Source organism: Lissotriton helveticus, chromosome 2_1 (assembly GCF_964261635.1).
Source record: "Lissotriton helveticus chromosome 2_1, aLisHel1.1, whole genome shotgun sequence".
NCBI lineage: Eukaryota > Metazoa > Chordata > Amphibia > Caudata > Salamandridae > Lissotriton > Lissotriton helveticus.
The window spans coordinates 502,092,375-502,110,663 of record NC_136059.1 but is presented as its reverse complement, the minus strand read 5'-3'; positions in this window follow the sequence as shown (position 1 = coordinate 502,110,663).

Sequence of the window (18,289 nt, the reverse complement as noted above, 5' to 3'; positions counted from 1 at the left end):
AAGGTGGTTTTATTCCAGAGTACACAGCACCTCAGGGGTGAGGGGGTCCCCACAGTATTGTAGTTTGAAGAGACGATTCCCAAGCGGCCCGACCGCCAACAGGGACAGATATTGGCCTTGGCACTCTTATCTGCTGTTTTTGGGCAGAGCCTGAGCAAAGAGAAAGGAAAACATGAACCATGGTAGCGTGCTTCTGACTCGCAGATGGAACCAGGAAAGAAAAGTAAGCGGGCAGCACTGCATAGCTTACAATACACAGAGCACACAGGCCTCTCCACTGTGTAAACTAAAGTAAAAGTAAACTGAAATACAGTCAGGAGAGGGAAACCTGGAGCACGCACTGTGCACCGGGCACCTGCACCACAACAGCAGAAACAAACAATACTTTTGATATTAAAAGACAAGCCAAACGATATCCTATATTGGCTGTTGAAGCAACAAAAACTATAGTGAAAAGGAGGGAGGCCCTGCGCTTGTAGATGAGGGAACCCTACAGCAATCTTCCCAGGAAGTGCAAACTTCAACAACTCTGTGCCTGCCCGAGGCCACCCGGTGGCCATCAGGAGGGCGGGCCCCTTAGTCGCAGAGGGCTGCCCCGTCCCTTACTGTGGTCAGCCACTCCTCCTCAGGGCAGGCGCTGCCCGGCTGGAGGTGGGCGGGTCAGTGACGCGCGTCCGGGGCGGCAGGCAGGGAGATGGGGTATATCTCTCCCCCTCGCCATTGTTTATGCCTCTTTGCCGCTCCGGACGTCGCGCGTCCTACTTCGGGGACACTCTTTTCCTCCCTCTGGTCGCCGTCCAGAGATCCGGTCTTGCGTCGAGGCGATGAGTTTTTCCGGCGTTTGACTGTTCGCCTTGTCTACGGTGAGTTGGGAGGATTTAGGTGGGTCGCGTTCCCACGAAGAAGCGCTGTTGGCAATTTTCTTTGTCCGGGGGCATGTGGGGTCACTGGTGCGGCTCCGGCAAGTAACCCCCTCCTCAACGGCTGTCACCCCCCTCGTCGGGTAACCTCCAGCGGCACAATTGGTTAAGTGCATCGGACTTATAAGCAGTCTTCCTTAAGTCATGCTAAGGTTGTGAGTTCTTGCCTCACCTGGAGCAGCTGATTGTTTTCCTCTGTGTCTTCGTTAACGTCTCCCTCATGGGTACTATTACTCCCAGCGTCTCATATTTCTGTGAGTATATTCAAGGCGCTTATTTATTATTTCCTACCGCGTCCTTGCCTCGGAAGATGCTTGTAAAGAAGCAAAGCTTTGAGTCTGATTTAGTTTTTGGTTATTGAACTGTGCGTTTCCTGAGGCAGCAGGGTGAGCAGAAGACAAACACGCGCGTATGCGTGAGATGTATTATTCATCGGGCAGGACCTTTACAGCCAGGTTTAGTTACCAGAAGGAACCTTAATAGCATGGAAACTTCTTCGAGTGGCTTGGCTCGACTTGGTCCGCTTCCAGCCTGACATGCCGGGCTATCTAGGCAATTCCTGGTTTCAGAGAGCGTCGGTCTGCGAGTGGGGAGTAGGGGGGCATGCATGTGAAGTGGTGCTGCCTTCGATATGGCTGTATTTAGTGCTGACGGAGTTGCGGCTCTCCCGAACGGTCGCCCATCCTCCTCGGCAGTCGCGTGAGGGCAGGGTGTGCCATGCACTGGGGGGCATGCACAGGAGTACCACTGCTAGTTTGTGGTTTAGTTTCGAGACCGTTTACCCAGTAGGGTAGGTTGCATATAAGCTCATTATTAGGCTCTGCGTCCTGTGCTCCGGGATGGGCTATAGAGGTTGGTTTATGTTTATGTGACCATTGTGTGAAATTGCGTGTTTTCCGGTTCTTGTTTACTAGGTAGGAGCTTGCTTGGTGGTACTCGCTGACGGGTATTTTGTTCACAGATAGGGCCAGCCCCAGTCAGTTCCCTGGCCCGCGGACAGTCTTAATTCAGCACACCTTATGTCTGGCCAGTTGGCAGACTGGTTAGGGCGCCCGTACTTGGGAGCAGGGTCCGAGCTTGCGTCTGGTAGTTTGGAGTTCATCGCACATGCTCTAGAGGCAGGAAGCTAGTGGTTTTCAGTTCGAGGCTTGGCGTCTGGGGTAGGCGGCCTTCCTCCTCTGATTGCGGAGTTCTCGTTTGTCGTTAACAGGTTCACCATAAGTGAACAGGTCCAATCCCCCGTGCCCCGGGTATTCTCCCGCAGTATTCCAGCCGCAAGGTAGGAATCGGTCGCACTTCACCGCGGCGCCGTTAGCCTCTGGTGCTATGTGTTTGCGGTGTTCTCTGGACATCAGTCCCCGGCACACCACCAGGCCACATCGTTTGAGTTACTGCATTAGATCCGGCAGATGCGCCGAGCATCGGAAGTTTAGTCTCCAGGCTGCAGATAGACAGGGCCCCGCGCCAGAAACGTGCATGGACTAGGTGTTCTTGTTAGTGGTCAAGTATAGGTTGCTTTCTCCAATTTCTGGCGGGTGGCATTTCGTTCAATATCCTCCCGCTGGCAGCGGGAAAACTTTGACAATTTTGCCAGATCGTAGTATGTTAACATGCCTTTTGCCCTACTGATTCCCGGTAGTTGCGGTCAGTCCCAATAGGGTGGCCCTTGTCCTGTCCAATGTGGGTCGGTATTGAACACCACAACATGGCAAAAAAAAAATAAATAAAATAAAATAAATTCTAGGCGGGAGCGAGGGCATCGGGTTGTGTCCACCTCCCTGCCGATTGGCTGCAGTTAGCCATGGAGCTCCTTGTAGGCTCCTGTTTATTTCTGTGTTCATTAATTCAGCCGCTTTTCTGCTTCTACCGGGTAACTTTCCCTGGATCTTTTGCCCTGCTGCGCCGACTGGGGTATAGGGCTATGCCTCCCAGCAGGGTAGATGCGTTTTACACAGTAATGCAGTATGCGATATCTACAGTGCTGTAGGAGGCGATTGATACTTCTAATGTGTTCCTTTTTCATTGCAGGCGGAGTTACTGGGCGATCCGGAAGCAGAGAGGTGCAACACTGTACTTCAGCGGGCACATAGGGGTGCCAGAGCCTAACCTAGAACCTCATGGGAGGTCTAGGAGCCCGTGTCGGCGCCCCAGTAGTCCTTCGGGCGGTTGTGGGCCTGTGCAACCGGGGGTTTGCCTAGACACGCCCCGCAAGGGGCGTGAGTAGTGTGATTACCATAATGGTGCAGCAGTTGGGTAGTTCGCCACTGTGCTGATTGTCTCATCAGGCGGGCAGGTGACGAGAATGCAGCCTGCCCTTTGATCGCCCGTAAGATAACCCACAGTGATTACATAATGTTGTATGTAATAATGTAAATGTAAATGTAAATGTAAATGTAAATGTAGTTGAGCTTATATAGCGCACAGCTACCCGCAGTGGGTTTCCCGGCGCTTGCTTAGGGAACCCTTCCTGGTATTCCCCTGTGAGATAGCAGGGTATCCACAAGGTGAAAGTCAGGCATCCCGCCGCGAGGGGCCGTTGTGGAGATTAAGCAAGCTATTGCCCAGAGTCGCAGAGTGTGAACCCGTGAGTCGAGGAGGCACCGGGGCGAGAATTATCGAGTCCGTGGAATTTTTTAGCCCAAGACCCGCCGAGGCGGGGAATTGAACCCTGGTCCAGGACCGATCTCAGCTTCCGGGTCTGCTGCCTCTAACCCCTGAGCCACACTTCTCCACCATAATAAACCTGCAGCAAGTTTTCCCAATCTTAACACTTGTGTCTGTGTGTTATTTGCGGGATGTTGTATATGTTGGGGTGGGGGGTTCCTGTTGCCCTGATGTGACTATGTGCTGCAGTGGCCCGATGCGCAGGATTGCCCTGAAATGTCCGTGCGTAGAGGTTAGGGGGCACAGTCAAATTCGGCTGGCGGGCGGTGGCAGCATTTCCTGAGGACCCAAGTCTGTTGGTAGGAAACTGAAAACACATCCTGCTACCGCATCATGCGCTGACTCCAGACCCTGCAGCGTAGCGAGACCGTCTGCCCACATGCACACTCAGACGGCAGGCAAAAAATGTTTATCTTTGGGTAGCAGGCCACAGACACTCTCCCACACTTCAATGCACCAGTCCCAAATCACTGCATCTTCTCACCCCAGTGGATACGTCGCCGCTGTGGCACATCGGGCCCCAAAGCAATCCAGGCCCAGACGGGCAGCCAGGTAGCACAGTCCAGTCCCCAGAGCCGCCGCACCACCAGCCGCTGGTCGGCTCTTTAGGGTCCAGGTACGTAGGTTGGATTTCAGTGCCAATTCGCCACGATCCTCCAGGCGCTCAGCCGCACACAGGCATTGACCGCCAAATCCCTGGGCCCCACTACGACATGTGACGTGTCCCTTAGCTTCACTCACCTCAACACTGGCTAGGCAGCGGCAGTGCCTCCGCACTCGCTCCTGTCGGAACTCCCTCGCAGAGCAGGATGCCTCACCGGGGTCTGCAGCCATCTGCTTCCACCTCACTGCGATTATGGGGCCAATCAACAAACAGTTAGGCCTCCCGGCCTCGGCAACCTGATCACAGGCTGCCGAAGCACAGGGGTCACGCCGTCATCCCAGCCGCACCCTGCCAGCCAATTCACTGTTTTCCGCCTGAACCGCAGCCTTCCATTACGTGGGGGCCGCACCTGTCAGCAACATCCGCCGACTGCTCCCATCTCGCGTTTTATGCACTGCACAACAGTCACAGCCGCAAGTGTGTGTGGGGGTGCACTGCACATCCCTCACTGTAGGGGAGGTGACCCGACTGCGCGGCGCGCAGCACTGATGGCCCATGATGTCACACGTTCATCATCACCTTTGGTTTTTCTTTGTTCGCCCTAAGTTGGCAGGGTATGCTCAGACGTGAGTCCCTTGCTCACTTTGCCACTGGAGTCAAGCAAGCCCGGCTGAAGACGGCTGTAATCCCAGAAACCGGTCCTGGGAAGCTTGATTCCGGTCCAGGGAAGACATGGCTTGGCAGTTCGGGCTGGACTGTTCCCATGAAGCACAGGGTCAGATTGATTTGCATATGGCCATGTCTGAACTGGGGTGGTGGAGTGAGCTAAAGAACAGTGATGGATTAAACCCAGATCAGTTGACTGGGGATGATTGTTTGTATTGTCAACGCTCCGTCCATCATCACCTTTGGTTTTTCTTTGTTCGCCCTAAGTTGACAGGGTATGCTCAGACGTGAGTCCCTTGCTCACTTTGCCACTGGAGTCAAGCAAGCCCGGCTGAAGACGGCTGTAATGCCAGAAACCGGTCCTGGGAAGCTTGATTCGGGTCCAGGGAAGACATGGCTTGGCAGTTCGGGTTGGACTGTTCCCATGAGGCACAGGGTCAGACTGATTTGCATATGGCCATGTCTGAACTGGGGTGGTGGAGTGAGCTAAAGAACGGTGATGGATTAAACCCAGATCAGTTGACTGGGGGTGAGTGTTTGTATTGTCAACGCTCCGTCCATCATCACCTTTGGTTTTTCTTTGGTCGCCCTAAGTTGGCAGGGTATGCTCAGACGTGAGTCCCTTGCTCACTTTGCCACTGGAGTCAAGCAAGCCCGGCTGAAGACGGCTGTAATGCCAGAAACTGGTCCTGGGAAGCTTGATTCCGGTCCAGGGAAGACATGGCTTGGCAGTTCGGGCTGGACTGTTCCCATGAGGCACAGGGTCAGACTGATTTGCATATGGCCATGTCTGAACTGGGGTGGTGGAGTGAGCTAAAGAAGGGTGATGGATTAAACCCAGATCAGTTGACTGGGGGTGAGTGTTTGTATTGTCAACGCTCCGTCCATCATCACCTTTGGTTTTTCTTTGTTCGCCCTAAGTTGGCAGGGTATGCTCAGACGTGAGTCCCTTGCTCACTTTGCCACTGGAGTCAAGCAAGCCCGGCTGAAGACGGCTGTAATGCCAGAAACCGGTCCTGGGAAGCTTGATTCCGGTCCAGGGAAGACATGGCTTGGCAGTTCGGGCTGGACTGTTCCCATGAGGCAAAGGGACAGACTGATTTGCATATGGCCATGTCTGAACTGGGGCGGCAGAAGTTTAGTGCCGTAGGAAGGAAGGTGTCTGGTAGGTTCGTACCAGGTGAACAGATTCTGCAAAAAGACCGGGCCTTTTTGGCTCAAGGCTTTGTAGGCTAGATAGAGTGCCTTGAATTTAATCCGTTGCTCCACAGGGAGCCAGTGCTGTTTTCGAATTTCAGTGGTGATCGAGTTGTTCCTAGGGATGTTGGATAGTTGCCGTGCCGCTGAATTCTGTACACTTTGCAGTTTTTTCAAACATTGTTTCTGTACATTTCCCAGTAGTCCGTTGCAGTAGTCAAGTTTTGACTGGATTAAGGATGTCACTACCGTTTTTTTTGTGTCTACCGGAAGGTAAGGAAGGATCGTCCTTACTTTTTTAATTAGAAAGTGACTGGCTGAAACCGTTGCATTCGTGTGTTGGATAAGGGAAAGTTTGTGGTCCAACGACACCCCCAGATTCTTAGCTTTTACCACCGGTTTCGGGGGCTTGCTCATCTCTGCTGGCCACCATAGGTTGCCCCAACTCAGAAGTAAATTGCCAAAGATCAAAATCTCTGTTTTATCAGAGTTTAGTTTCAGGCAATGCGTATTCCTCCATTGATTGATGGTACGCATACAATTTTGAAATTGTAGGGTGGGGGGCCTCATTTTTGTATGCTGTTACTACAATCTGAGTATCGTCAGCGTAAGATGTGAGGCTGAAACCAAAGCTCTGAATTAGTGGGGCCAGCTCCGAAACATACACATTGAAGAGTGAAGGGCTCAGTGAAGAGCCCTGCGGCACTCCACAAGGAAGGGTGTAGGAGTCTGAGTGGAATGCATCGACCAATACCGTAAGCCTCCTATCTTTAAGAAAGGAGGACAGCAGGGCCAATGCAGAACCCCCTACCCCTAATCTCTCGAGCCGCTCATGCAAGAGAGAGTGGTCATCTGTGTCAAAGGCGGCTGACAGATCAGGGAGTATCAGTGCCTCTGTGCTGCCTCAATCCATCACCGCCCTGATCTCTTTGGTGGCTTTGATAAGTGCTGTTTCGGTACAATGTTCGCGAGGAAAGCCAAACTGTGAGGAATCCAACAAGTCATTCTCATTAATGAATTGGGTCAGCTTGGAGTTCATAATTTTATCAATTATTTTAGCCGGTAGTGGTAGCCGGGCTATGGGCCGGTAATTATTGGGGTCTGAAGCATCCAGTGAGGGTTTTTTCGGCAGTGCCTACTGCTAGACTTGATCAAGGAGGTCCAAGTTGGGTCTATCTTCCTCACTACCTCATCCTTGCTGCCCACAGAAGGCTTGTTTCAAGTGTGAAATCAACTCAATCTAATTTTAATGAGACAGCACCAAGTTACAGCACAACAACGACGGAAAGGAGACGACTGGCGGATACCAAGACCATTGGGGATAACACCAGCAAATAACGAGGAAAAAAGAGGGGAACATGAGGTCTGGCAGAGAAAGAAAGACCCCAACCATCTCTAAGTATAAGCCAGAAGCTACAAAATCAATGAAAAGGAAAAAAGTGTTTGAAAATGGGAGCAAGGACGATGATCTCCCTGGCTCTGATTCAGACTCCCAAAAAGTTAAATGTGGGAAGCTTGAGGATAATAGCGATATATTGCTACCTGAAGAGTTCTCCAGCCCCTCAAAAATGTCTCCAATTGACAGTTTAGTACATTACAGTTCTTATAGAACCCCCCTCAAAGCCTTTTCAAACCAGACCAGGACACCACCCAAAGAAACACAGAAAGACACAAAGTTAAATCTTGTGCCAACATAAGGCAGGGCCTGGCAACAGAAAATGTATCACAATAGAGGGCTCCTTCCACCGGAAGACTCCACACTACTTCCAACCCAAGATTAACACCAAATTAGCATTTCTGAAAGACCTGGGCACTGTAATATTTTCAAAAACTAGTGATATCAAAGGATTGCAAACCCCTCTGCATCAAAGCAACTTCGATTTACTCTTTCAGCCTGATACAAAGCCACATTCAAAACAAACAGTAGCACAAATCCACACAATGGAACCAAAATAACTGGAATCAAATGGAACAAGTAACTGTAACTTAACCAAAAATAGACCTACTCAAGACCAAGAACCAAAAGAAAAACTTGAAGGGACAAAAGGTCTAAAGAGAATAGCGGAACTCACTAGCATTAATCATTTAACAGAATTAGGGGATCCTGCCAAAATTACTGATAATGTAAGTTGGAAATGGCCCTTTTTGCAGGGTTATCCCCAACCTTTTGCTTCTTCCTCCCTTGTTTATCCTGGCCTGTGGTTGTTGACAATAAGACTCTGGGCACTTTACTACTGCTGATCAGTGCTAAAGTGCATATGCCCTCTGTATAAATTGATGTATGGATTAGTGATTCCATGATTGGAATGTTTGGTACAGTGCACTGAGTGTGTCCAGGGCTTGTCGAACCAAATGCTGCTGGTAGGCTTGCAGCACTGGTTGTGCCGCCCACAGAAGTAGCCTTGTAAAATGTGTCTAAGGCCTGCCACTGCAGAGCCTGTGTGCAGTCTGGTACTGCCATGTTGGCTTGGTAAGTGCACCCACTTGCCAGTCCCTAAACTTTCCCTTTTCTTCATTTCAGACACCCCTATGGTAGGCACAAGGGCAGGGTGCATTGTAAGTATAAGGTAGGACATGCCCTGGTGTGCGTGGCATGCACTAATAGTGAATTACAACCATTTTCATTTTTTCACAATTGCAAGGCTACCTGTTCTCCATAGGCCAGAATGGGCAGTTAGATTATTACATTTTATAATTCTAACTGACACAGGGAACATGGTAGAAATTCGAGTTCAGAATGCCTGAACTCAGAATGATAAAATACGTCTTTTAGTGAAGTTGATTTTAACATTCCGTGTTTGAAAATACCACTTTTAGAAAGTAAGTATTTTGTTGCCTAACTAGCCAAGCCTGCCTCTGCTAGGTTGTTTATTCCTTGTCTGGAGTATGAGTGACAGGGCTGGGGGATTCCAGGAGACAGAATGAGTCCGCCCAGTGGTGAATAGAGAGATCTGCATCCAGGTGGGAGGGAGGAGTTGCATCTGGGACCTGAATAGGTCTGTGCCTGCCCCCCACAGTGCTGGCTCCAACCCCCTGTGGTGCGTCTGATGTCTCTACCATGCACTGTGAAAGGAGAGAAGGAATCATGTCAACAAAGTGCTCCAGGGCTGTACTTTCTCTCCACAATGCTGGTTCCACCTCCTGTGGGGCGTCTGATGTTTCTGCCCTGCACTGTGAAAGGAAAGGAGTCATGTCAACAGAGTTCTCCAGAACTGGTTTGGACTGGGCAAAGGCCCCTCTGACCTCAGAGGACAAAGGATTTGGGGCTATGAATATTGGGACCCTGATCCCAAGAAATTAGATCATTCTGGAATCAAGAAAGAACCTCTGCCAAGGAGAAAGCTGGATGACTTAAGAGGAAGGACTGTCCTGCTGTGTGTTTGTGGGCTGACCTGCAGTTGCTTTGCTGCCAAGGAAACGGGAAGGACTTTGCTTTGTGCTGTGTCCCCTTGCTTGAAGAGATCTCCAAGGGCTTGAGGAGAGCTGGCTCCCTGTTAAGAAGTCCCAGGAACAAAAAACCTTCACCCCCAGCTTCCCCCCTGAACTCTACTGAGAAAGTTCTGTCCTTCCTAGAGTGCTTGGTCCAGTTGTGGTGCCTCTGGAAGTTGTATCTGTTGTTTGGGAAGCCGGACCAGGAGAAACTAAGACAATCTGTAAGTTTTCACTCATCGCTCGCTTGCGGAGCGCATCCACGACAGTGCAAGGAAATTCCCGCCGCCGCGAAGATTGAGATCGTCGCAGCGCCTGTTGCCGCTACAAGAACCGGCGCATTCTTCACTTGCGGAACGCATTGCCCCGGTGCAGGAAGATTAGCATTGCTGCGAGTATCGTCGCAGAGCCTGTTGTCGCTGGGTGAGATCGCCGCACCGCTTGCGTGCAAACCGCATCACGTCGCTGAGAGTGACGTCGCAGAACCATCGCATCAAGGGGCCGGGAGAGGAGAAGATCGCCGCTGCGCTGCGCATTGCTGCTGCACGTGAGAACGTCGCTGCCCCGAAGATCTTCGCATCGTACCTTTGCGAGACGCTTCCTTCGAAACCAGAGCACCAGAACGCATACAAGCTATCGCCTCCCTACCCATACAGACCGGATTCGTCCCAACACGCCTGTTGCGTCCAGCGGGGTGGTCCCATCGCCTCCCTTGGGTCTCAGGAGTGACGCATCGCTTGTTTTTCAACGCTGCAGCTTTCACTTTGGAACTTTTGTCGCATCTAAAGGTACTTTTGGCTAAACGTGACGCAACTGTGGATTATTTTGACGCAAACCCTAGAACTCTTTAAAAATCATGATATTGAACTGTGTTTGTTGGATTTTTGTCGTTTTGGTCTTGTGTAGCTTGATAAAGATACTTTATTTTTCTAAACTGGTGTGGAGTCCATTTTTGGTGTTGTCACTGTGTTACTGTGAGCATTGGTACAAATACTTTACACATTGCCTTTGATAAGCCTGTCTGCTCGTGCCAAGCTTTCAAGGGGGTGAGCAGGGGTGGTTATCTAAAGAGTGTATCCCCCATACCTTGACTAGAAGCAAGGGTCCCTATTTGGACATTGGTACCTACCTCTGCCAACCAGAGACCCCAGATCTAACAATGTACAAACACAAAACCTAATACATTCACAGGCAGGTACAGGGACCACCCGGTCCCCCACAAATACATATGACCAACTCTTCCAACTCCCAGTGATCACTACAAGAAGAGAATCCGAGGCAGTCACAAGAAGGGCCAGAAACTATTAAACCCAAACAGCGACTCACACAGACAGAGGTAACCTATCTTCTGGTTATCACTCAAAATTCATTAGACCAACTAGGATCAATTACCACGTTTGACTCAAGTGTCCATTAGGCGAGACTAAATAACACAGTACAAAGAGCAGAGCAAAAAACCAGGGCACCTACCGTGCAAGTTATCAGCGCTTCCCCTCAACATCAGCCATTGACTAAGCAGAACGAAGCAATAATCTTGACGACTGCTGGGAAATTTGAAGAAAACACCCCGCTGGGGCAAAGTTAAGCGACCCCCCACGACAACCACCACAATTCCAACTGCATTTCCAACCACAACCACAATTCCAACCACAATTCCACTTTCAGCATAGCACTGGCCCTGGGCCTGGTTAGACAGAGCCAAGGGTCAATCAAAGTCTGTTACCACCAGTACCAGTCAGCAAAACGTTGGGGAGTGCCAAGGGCACAGGATGTCTTTGCAACACTTACCAAACATTTTCTTCAGCTTTACCTTGGCTTACTCACTTCTATTGCTTTTCTTTGTCTGTAACAGGATTTTTATTAATTTATTCACAAGGATTGTGTCCTCTTCAACACCTTTGCTAGACGAGTATTTTTTCATGCATACATCTGCATTTCAGTGAAATACATATTTTTGATGTATTAATTGGCCTCATGCAGTCTGTGACTTCTTAAAAGAGACCTGGCTTTTTAGGCAACAGTGTATTTTACTCATTTAACTCTTCAATTTCTAGCACTTGATAAAGCTATTAAAACGCGTACAAAGAATGTTAGAGCAACCTTTGAAATAAATGTCAAATTTGTCATGTATTAATCTAGTCAGACCAGTGAAATTTACTCCATTATACCCAAACGTTGTCATTTACTTAAGAGGGATACTCTTTTAGGCAAATATGTTAATGATAAACCGTGTATCGTTTACAAAAGAGGGCAGACATTAAAAGATTCATTAAGTCTGAGTGACAATGTGAATTTTAAAACCAGAACTACAGGTAGAGAAAGGTATTTATAAATGTGGTTGCTTCATCTGCACCTAGTAAATCTTTACTGTTTGAGTATTATATTAGAAAGAAAGTATATAATGAAAGTGGTTTGAAAAAATTGCCACATTTCTTTTTGTACTTATGTTATTATCTGTGTTTGCAAGCGATTGTACATTGGATCTACAACTAGGAATTTGAAACTGAGGAAGCAGAAACATTGAAGGGCGATATGAAACAACAATGCTAAATATCCTATCCCAGTACATTTATGGAAAGAACATACCCTAGAGAACTTATCAGATTTTAAATTTACAGGGATCGCATGAGTGTGACCCCATCGAAGTTCCATAAAGTAGAGTACTTTTAGATCTGCGCAACAGTAGAGAAGGTGTTGGACTTTAATTCCAACACCACTCCATCATTGCGCCCCCCTAAAACAAGTTGTTGTAATGACTTGTGTGCAGAGCGATTGCATGCTTAAGACGCATTTGTTCTGCTGCCGGCACTGTGAAGAGATCAGCGAACAACTCTGTTTGATTTTTAAAGAGATTTTCAATTCTGGCATTTTTCCAGAGGCATGGAAGAGGGTTTCTATTCTTCGCCTATTGAAAAAACCTGGTCTGGATCCTAGTGAACACAGGATCCAGACCAGGTCCCCCCAAACATTTTTGGGGGACAAGGGTCAAATGAAGCCCCTGATTGCACCAGTCTGACTATTTGCAAGACATGTTCTATATTTGGGGGGACAAAGGCAACCAGGTCCTGATCGTGCTGTTTCGGAGGAAGAGAAGTTTCGATCACTTGAGCCTTGTTATCATTTCAACAAAAGTCTCATAGATAGAGAGCAACTTAACCCTAAATAAATCTGCCAATTGATTGCAAAAGGCAGAGTTACTGTTCAATGAGGGTGTGGTCGGAGGTGTCACTAATTCCTTTAATACTGAAAAAAGTGTTTTGCTTGATTTACCTGCCTGCTCAATTTTGTTAGAGAAATAACTACATTTTTTCTCCAGAATCATTTTTTTGTAAACAGTCAATGACTGTGTATAGCTCACTTTTTCAACATCACTATAAGATTTTCTCCAGCGCCTCTCAGACCGTCTACATTTTTGTTTCTGAATACGCAGTGCATCATCAAACCAAGGTGCTGATTTCTTCGACTGTTTGCTGGTAAATGTTTTTTCAGGGGCCAATATGTTTACCGCTGTTTTTATCCAGTTACTAAAAGTATTGGTGGCTGTATTTACTTCAGGCATCAGTATCAGTTTAGAGGCACCTAAAGTTGATTGCTATTGCTGTGAGCTAATTTCCTTCCAATTTCTCCCGGTAAAGGACCTAGAAGCAGAATGAGGACGAGCGAGATGATGGGATGATGTGAGTGAAAACTGAATAGCCTTATGGTCTGACCACAGGATTGGCAAAACCTCCTGTACATTCAATTGAGGGTTAGATGTAAATATACCGTCTAAAATGTGTCCAACCTCGTGAGTAGGATGTTTGACCATTTGTATCATCGAGGCACTGGTCATCAGCTCTAAAAGCGAGTTTGTATGTTGATCATTAGTATTTTCAAGATGGTAATTAAAGTCGCCTAAGATGGAAAACTCCTGATGGTCGACACTAGCCTCAATGATATGGCCGATTGCCTCTAGAAACTTATTCTTAGCTCCTGGTGGCCTATAAAGCAATACGCCATTGAATGTATAGTTTTCGCTAATAGTGATTCCAAATGAAAGTAGGTCTGCACTCAGGACCACTTCCTAAGGTCGAACTTTTTATTGTTAGATTATCCTTAACAATAATTGCTACACCCCCTCCCTGTTTTTCTTGTCTATCATTCCTGATTAGTAGGTATCCTTTGGGAATAGCTAATGAAAGCTCTATATCAGATGTGTCATCTGCCCAAGTGTTTGTGACAAATGTCATATCTATATCATGGGCCTCCAGTACTTCTGCAAAAACAATATTATGTTTGATCAGAGAGTGTGTATTAAGGAGTAGGCCTCGCAAACATTTTTGTGCAACTATATGTGGATTAAAAGCCTGCTGTGCTCTATGACTGCATCTGGCTTTGGTAAAGAAGAATTTCATGTCGCACAAGTGGCAAGCCGCAGGCTATTTCAATAGATCCAATTGCGGACAAGGTTCCTTTGACTGGGAGTTAAGATTTATAAGAGTGTCTCTTGTATATTTTAGAGTTGGTTCTAAACTTGGCGACAGACAAACAGGGGGGTGGCCCTGGGCCTTGACCAGGAGCGGACGGGCGCAGGGGGCTTGCCTTTGGAGCGCTTTTGGCGTGCCTTCTGCGTACCCGCTGCGCGCGTCCGATGCATGTCTGCTCCGGCATGCTGCTTAAATAGCAGTGAGTCGGGCGTCCCACAAACACATCAGCTGCTGCCCAACCCGGAAGTAGTCAGCAAGTATATCCGGTCCCTTAGCCCTCCGCAACAAACGGCACAAGCCGTGGCGTAACGAGGCGGGGACGGAGGTTACCAGACAATGTCACAGTAAGATCAATAGGTTTTATCTTAAAAAAAAGTAAAAGAAAATATAAGGGTAAATCCAGTGCTAACCAGAGCGAGCAGAATAAAGATTTAAAATGCACACAAGTGTAAGTTTCAGGGATCCCTGTGCTGTTTTCCCAGTTCAACTCTTCACCATTGAATGGGATTTCTAGCAACTGTTAAAATTACCTTTTTATTATTTTTCTTTCTACTCCCATTCCCAACATACAGTGTTGGCATTTAATAGTGCATCCCACAATGTTCCAATGGAACAGCCAAAGCTGCTACAATGAAAATAGCTTCACTGTCAAAAGCATGTTTAAAATTACACTGTTACATGTCCTACTTTTAAATACCATGCACCCTACCTTTATGAGCAACTAGCAGCCCGTCCCGGCGTTGTCCGGCTATGAAATAGAATGTGTGTAATGTGTGTATTTGGCAAGGGCAATTTATTTTAAAATCTCGTTGTAGACAAAATTTTTTGTTTCATTAGAATAGGGACGGAGAAGGCCCAGCTTCAGCCCTGGTTGATGTTAGCAGGCGCGTGTAATTGGTGTAGTGATCCGCCACCTGAGCCCGGCTACAGCCGTGGTTAATGTTAGCAGGCGCGTGTAATGTAGTTGAATGAGAGAGTTATCAGCCGCTGGTAAATCCGTTTAATGAGAGAGTTGAGTGACAGCGAGTAGGAGAGGCTGCAGTAATTGTCCCCTCAAACACGCTCATTTGCGTGTTCCCCCGCTTGAGGCCCAGATGCAGGCCTATTTGATGTTAGCAGGCGCATGTTCCCCCGCTTGAGGCCCAGCTGCAGCCCTGGTTGATGTTATCAGGCGCGTGTAATTAGTGTACTCATCAGCCGCCTGAGCCCGACTAGAGCCCTGGTTGATGGTAGCAGGCGCGTGTAATTTCGTTGAATGAGAGAGTTCAGTAACAGCGCGCAGGAGAGGCTGCAGTAACGTTACTTACCAGGCCTCCAGGTGAATGCGTTTGTCACGCCCCCAGCACAAGGCCACAGCAGACGATCTTCTGATTAATGTACGACCCACATGGCCTGAAGGGCGGAACGTAGCACACGCCCCCAGTGTTTCTCACGCCCCCAGCGTGCCCCTTGATGCGGCGCAATTGCGTTCACATGGCATGAAGGCCGGACACACGCCCCCAGCGTGTCACGCCCCCAGCATGCCCCTTGATGCTGCGCAGCAACCTAATTGGCGCTTGTATGAATGACTCACATGGCATGAAGGGCGGACACACTCCCTCAGTGTTTGTCACGCCCCCAGTGTTTGTCACGCCCCCAGCACACGCCCACAGCCCACGATGTGATGGCCGTAGCCCACGATGTGATGGCCGTACCACACGCCCCCAGTGTTAGTCACGCCCCCAGCCCACGCCCACCGCACAACAGAGACACGCCCACAAGGGACTACTTTGCTGGCACGGTTCTTTTACATTTTAAATGTATAGAGGAGTTGGCCTAACGGCTAAGGCGCTCAACCTCGGACCTGGGGATCTGGGTTCGAGTCTTGGTAACAACGCCAAACATCCTGTGATTCTGGGCAAATCACTTAATCTCCCCGTCCCTAACAAAAATGAATGTGTGTCCTCATGTAACGTAACTGGTGCTATGTAAAGCGCTCTGATACCTGATTCAGTTCGGGTCAAGTTCGTGCTATATAAAACTCTGCAAAAAAAAATATATATATGGTGGCCATCTACATAGCCTATGTCCTTCTGCTGGAACTGCCCTTTTCAACGCTGTATTGGGTGTTGTGATTGGTGCTGTGGTTACAGAGATTACCCATCTCAAAGGTTTGGGCTCTCTCTTTATAATATTAGTATGGATAAAGTCTACTTAGAGGCAACTTATACATATTTAAAAGGACAGTGTAGGTCTATCACATGGGGCTATTTTTACAGGTCGATTTTGCAGTAGAACCCTGCCCAGCCAGGCTACTGGTGGCAGACCTGCAGTCATGTTTGCATTGCTGCTGAACAAATAGCACAATGAGCACTGCAGTCCTCTTGTAACATTTAAATTAAAGGCCCTGCATACACCTTTGTACCATATGATAGGGACTTAAGAGTAAGTTAAATATACTAATCAGGAGTATACTAATTTTAAAATGTTAATAGGAGGACCCCAAGCACTTTACCACTGGTTAGCAGGGGTAAAGTGCACAGAGCTCTACGGCCAGCTGACCCTGCAGAAAGGGCAAAGTTCCATTACCTATAATTCTTCATATTATGTTGACTAATGTCTAAAATAGAAGTGAACTATTGATCCAACGCTATACCAATAATTGATCAGGGAACAATACCCAATAATCATCATCACCTCAATGGCCCATACACATTCACCCTGATTCCCTGATGCACTGTGGTCAATTTATATATACGTTTGATTCTTTTCTTATAGGTTCCCTTGTGACATCTTTGGAAACCTTTCTGACTTATACATCAACTTTCCTTCTACTTGGTTGATGGACCAATTAGTTGAATAGTTGATGGCAATGATAATACCATCCAACTAACTATTCAGTCAGTTAAATAATCATATACTTTCTTTAAAGTTAATAATGACATTTACCTCAAATATAAGGTTCATGCTCAACTGCATAAGGTTAATCAATACAAAGAATGAATCTCACAAAGAGAGATATAACATATGCAAATCCAATGAATACAAACTCATCAAAAGGCAATGACTTTATGCAAATGAAGGAGTGGATAGATTTAAGAGAACATAGTTTCAGCAAAATATTATGTGAAACATAATACACCTAACTGAGTGGATAGATGATGAGAAAATAGTTCATCTAAATAATACAAATCAATACATCATTGACAGAGTAGACAGGTGAGGAGACAAAAATTTCAGAGGCAAAATACATTTATAAGTAAGTTTTCGAGAGCGAGTTAGACTAAATACAAACCTAACGATCTGTAAAAAACCACCCCCTCAGCCTAGGTGATGGTGGGGGTTCCCAAAATAGAATCAGGGAACAAAGATTGGGACAGGAAACAGGACAGGTCAGGCACAGCTGGGCCTCTCTGCAAACCAACGGACAGCGACTCATCTCCCCTCTTCTCTCTTGTCAGCCTAAGCCTAAACCACACCCGTAAAGACACTCCAATTATACCCTGAAACTAACATGGCCCTCCTCAACTGTTGCAAACTTTAATAAACTCGCAAAGGGATTGGTGGGCTTGGGAGACGGCATTGTCACAACACCATGACATCACCTTTAATTCAACTAATTTATTGTTCTACAATGGTTCCCAGGGTTTGGGTCTTAGTTCATTCTCACATTCACTACATAAGATTCAAATTTTTACATTTTCTATTCACAAATAAAAATCATCCACGGAATGCATTTCCGGTCCCATGGCTGGGTGCATCATTTAGCAGTCGCTTGACATTCTGGCCTTCACCCTTCTCATGTCATCTGCGGTGCACAGCCCGTCTTGTTTTGCCTCCGACAGAATGGACTCATTCCTCGAAACTCTCCCTCCCACATTAGCCAACTTTAGGAAGATGGCTGCTTCATCCAGCACACTAAAGTAAATGAAAATGAACATGTATTAATTATATGATAATGCAACCCTCACTGTTCACCACCCACCTTTGTAGTATTCCCTGTTAACTTATTTCCTAGTATAGCTTGTGGCAAAAGCGGCATTAATTATTATTTTAAATCAGAATGCAACCTGAAATCACTGAAGCACATGCGGCCTATTCATGTGATACTTCTTGTATATTTCAAAGCACAAACGTTATTACTATCTAACTCTTTCGTATATTATTTCATGCATGTGCAAAAGCAGTTTCCCCTGTGTTTATATTGGGTCTACATTAGTTTTCTAGTTTTGCTTATTGTTAGTACATATTATGGGGATATTATTCAGAGCAGGTTTCTTTTTGCGAAACCCTTCTCCATCAGTTCCCCCCTTTGATGGCTTATGGGAGCCATCATAAAATGCCTACCATACCGAGTGTCATCT